General features: G+C 34.9%; 1 protein-coding gene across 4 annotated transcripts in view; it reads left to right on the plus strand.

Annotated features, from left to right (window-relative positions):
- LOC106875435 (alpha-mannosidase 2) overlaps positions 1-5000 on the plus strand; it is a 451302-nt gene that overhangs the window by 353428 nt on the left and 92874 nt on the right. The window lies entirely within an intron of this gene.

Consider the following 5000-nt stretch of genomic DNA (forward strand, 5'->3'; position numbering starts at 1 on the left):
TCATCGTCTTGTTTTGTAATTTCAGACCACTCTATTATATCGTAATAACTGGTTTCTCTGACTCTTAAACTTAATAGAAATAAATCCAATTTATTGTTCGCATCTAGTTTTATAAGTCCAAAGTAAACCGGATAATGAATTTATCAAAGGCTTTCGTTGAATTATCCTTTATCATGCGACTGTGAATTGTTATTGATGACATAACTAATTATAGTCACTTCTGAAGCGTGAAAACTGTTGTAAATCCGTAATTTTAAGGAGTGAATATCGAACCGTAGTCATCTTTTACAATTTTGTAGTTGTCAACTAACGAAGCCGTTTCATCCACTGTTTATAATAAGTGGGAAGAACACAGGTACACAGGACTCTGTGATCTTATATAATTATATTTCTATTGTTTCTCTTCGCTCGAACGTATAAAATCTTTCGATTTCCACTGTTAATGTTACAATATAAGACAATTATAGAGCATCTAATACAATAACAATAGCAAAAATGGTTTCAAACTTTGGCACAAAGCTAGCAATTCTGAGGAAAGCTGGAAGACGAAAACATTGACTCCAGTGCTCAAATGGTACTTATTTCGAAATGATGGCAGGCAAAATCGACCTCGGTGGAATTTGAACTCAAAACATCAAGGGCCTAAAGAAACGCGGCTGAACAATCTGTCCGACGCGCTAACGGTTCAACCAGTTCCCTGCTTTGCAAATACTTGATAATCCTGTCTAGTATATACACAAAGACTGGAATTTTGAAGGAGTGGGCAAGTTCTCAATACTTCAAAGATACTTATTTTATCAGTTCTAAAATTATGGAAGTCGACCACAGCAGCATTTGAACTCGAAACGTAAAACCGGGAGAAATTCTCCCAGGCATTTGGCCAGGGGAACTATCGATTTTTTCCGTTTCACATACCAGATTTGATATTTAGTTTTTCGTAATTTCTAACGGATGTAATTCTTCATTCTAACTGCGAAGACCATAATCATTTTTGGAGAAACTAAGAAACAAAAGTTGAGTGTTTAAATACTAAATTCTTTATTTAAATTTCAGCCAATCAAATGCGACCATTTTCGATTCGCTGGAAGTCGGAATTGCCTTTTCCTTTGCCATTTTGTTTCGCTTTTGAAGATACGACATAATACCAAATCATTCTTCGGTAATATATATATCGTTCTGTTGGAAACACTGCATCGTTTACCAGTTACAAAGTGTCCCCACACATTTCTCAAATTCTTCACACGTCTGCTAAAGACGACTTTCCAATTTCTTGTTTTTCCCCGTTAGTTTAACAATGTTCCCTCACGCTAATTCAATATGTTTTTAAGCGAATGCATGTCAATTCCGAAATTCGGCGTGTCGAAATAACCGCATCGTATTGGTTGAATTTCCAAAACATTTCAGTTTTTAAAGGCTTATAAATTTATTTAAAATTTCTCCCTAATATGTGTAAGATTTTCGTGATTAACAAGAAATCTATGGCAGTCCAGAATTGTTTTTTAAATAAACAAATGAATATCGGCTCTGATGTGCGAAACCAAAACAGCTCAAGTAGCTTAAGATTCGAAATAGCTTCCAAGAAAGTGTTAAATGTGTAAATATATCTAGCCATTGATATCTAATATGAATTTATAATCATTGTGTTTGTGGATTGCTAAATAAGTTGCTTAGCTGCTGACGAAACTCCAAACGGATCTGAAATGTACGCAATATACATCCGTTCCTTCATCTTCTATTCTCATACATAGTGTATAGTAAGACATAGCGTTTAACATCGTCGTGACATAGTTTTCGCTAAGGAGCTCCAAATATGTTTTATTATGCATTGCAGTACTTATGATATCGTCTTTTCGCATGTGACAACAATACAGCAACCGTAATTGATTTTCCGTACTTTGCACAAAGAGGGTCACACAGTTCTATATTTAAGAGATGAGGAATTATTTAAATTATTTACATTATTTACATTCGACGGATATTTGTCCTCATCTTATTTGTTGTTAACACAACGTTTCGGCTGGTATACCCTCCAGCCTTCATCAGGTGTCTTGGGGAAATTTCAAACCTGGGTTCACATTCCGAAGGTATTTTTCGATGTTTATTATTATTATTATTATTATTATTATTATTATTATTCAGTAGTTTTATTTTTATAACGTGCTTTCACTTCACTACCGAGCGCAGCTCTGTGCGCCTTGGGTATGTGCTGTGGTTTGCTGTGGTGCTCTTATGTTTACTGTATTGAAAGTGTTTTGCGTAGAATGTGTGCAGTACCCAGTAGTGCAATTTTCTGTATGTTATATATATTTGTAAGTCCTGGTGTTTTTGTTATGTATTTGTCTGAATATTTTTTTATTATACCTAAGGCACCTACTATGATAGGAATTGTTTCTGTTTTTAGATTCCACATTCGAGTTATCTCTATTTCCAGGTCTTTGTATTTTGAAAGTTTTTCCATTTCTTTTAGAGAAACGTTGTCATCTGCTGGTATTGAAACATCAATTAGAAGGCATTTTTTTCCTTCATGATCTTTGACAACTATATCTGGTCTATTTGCCTTAATTTCTCTATCTGTGTGTATTGGCATATCCCAGAGTATGGTTGCTTTCTCGTTTTCTGTGACCTTTTCTGGCGTGTGTTTATACCATCTTTTTTCTGTTGCTATTCCATAATGTTGGCATAGCTTCCAGTGTATATAGGTCCCAGCTCTGTCGTGTCTGTGAAATTATTATTATTATTATTATTATTGTTGTTGTTATTGTTGTTGTTGTTGTTATTCAGGTCACTGCCTGGAATCTTGAGGTTAGTAGTCCGCTCTCTTAACCACTACGATTCCCAGGCAGTGACCTGAATAATAATAATAATAATAATAATAATAATAATAATAATAATAATAATAACAATAATAATAATACTAATAATAAACGAGATGAGGACAAATATCCGTCAAATGTAAATAATGTAAATAATATACATAATTCCTCATCTCTTAAATATAGAACTGTAAAAATTATTTATTGAAACTCTGGAAAATAGAAAATGAAATGCCATTGAGAAATGAAAGGCCACTTAAATCGCTGACAACATTAACTAATGTTAACAACTAGTGAAGATCGCTTACCACAAGGCAGAAGTGGATGAACCGAGCTGCAAAATGTTTTTTCCACGAGAATTCCGGACCCCAGTAATGTACTCATTTGCATACAGCCAATCAGAGCTCAACTTGAAAATCCACAAACTGTGTACTACTACAGTACAGCCAGTCAGGCATAGACTAGTGTATGCCACTCTGTGAGTACAGCATAGCAGGTCTCACATGAACACCACATTCCTCCCTACTCCACCATTCTCATAGATCAATTGAGCTCCATCTCTATATGGAGCTATCATTAGGTACCTATGCTCAGACTGACATTAGTGGTATTGCATGTACACATTGATATATGCTAACAGGGCGCAATACGACACAACGCTATATGATTACGATGTTTCCAGATCAACACCAACATTTTAAATTAGGAATGTACAAAATCAGTCAAAAAATTAAGAAACTACACTCATTTACATTTTCTAGTAAATTACGCAAATTGGCAACACTTATGGCATCGTCTGTGACTTTACACACTAAATTTCTTTATACATTGACTTTATACACTAAATTTCATATTTGTCGCCCCTATTAACCCGTTTGGAACAGTTAGATTTTGCTATAACGCACATTTTCCACTGAACTCAACCAGAGTATTTTCGTGACTAAGTGGACTCTAGTTTGATAGTTGAGCTCTGATTGGCTGTATGCAAATGAGTTCATAACTGGAGTCCGGAACTCTTGCGGGAAAAAAAAAAAAATATCGCGACCGGGTTCATCTTTAAAAGAACAACACAACAGTAAAGTGAGGTCATTGTTGTGCCAATTATGATACTATTGCATATGAGAGTCGTTCCCAGCCTTCACTACCAAGGATCCCTTTTCTAAATGAGTTTTTCCACCGACCCCTTTTAATATGCTTAGAGAAATAATAGTTGTGGCTGCTATTTCTAATTTTCGGTGTGCGGTGAAGCAATACTTGCTGAACCCTAAATTTTAAATTATATATATATATATATATATATATATATATATATATATATATATATATATATATATATATATTCTCTTTTACTCTTTTATTTGTTTCAGTCATTTGACTGCGGCCATGCTGGAGCATCACCTTTTGTCGAACAAATCGACCCCAGGACTTATTCTTTGTAAGCCTAGTACTTATTCTATCGGCTCTCTTTTGCCGAACCGCCAAGTTATGGGGACGCAAACACACACATACACATACACACATATATGAAATTTTGAATATATGTCACGGACCAAAGTCTAACCTTTGCGGACCACCACGAGTCCGCGGACCAAAGGCTGGAGACCACTGGCATATAAGATGATGATAGCAACTGACTGCAGCGCGACTTTTGGGTTAGTTACAGGACGACTTAACAAAAGATTTTTTTTTTTAAATGATAATAATAAATAAATAAAAGACAGGAGAAAGAAATAACACGAAGGCTTTTGTGGTTTCGAATCCAAGAAACTGTTCGTTATAATGATTTTTTTAAAGAAAAAGAAAGTTCAAAATATCATACAAATATATATGTAAGGCGACACGGTCGTCCTTTGCAAGCTACCGAATAAAAGAGAGAGAAAGAGAAAGAAAAATAGAAAGGCAAAAGAGAGTTGAAATATATATATATATAAAAAAATGCGGCAAAAATGCCTCAAAATATATAGGAAAAACAGTATAATAGGTTTTAGAAATAAACATTAATCCTTTCTTTCTACTATAGGCGCAAAACTAAATCGATCCCAGGACTCAGTTGGTACTTATTTCATCGAGCACAAAAGTATGCCACAGCGGGATCTGAACGCAGAACATAAACACTGACCAAATGCTGCAACACGTTTCTTTTTTTTTTCCGGCACGCTAACGAGTCTGCCAGCTCACACAGCCTTT

The sequence above is a fragment of the Octopus bimaculoides genome, chromosome 6, assembly GCF_046866305.1.
Source record: "Octopus bimaculoides isolate indiv1 chromosome 6, ASM4686630v1, whole genome shotgun sequence".
NCBI lineage: Eukaryota > Metazoa > Mollusca > Cephalopoda > Octopoda > Octopodidae > Octopus > Octopus bimaculoides.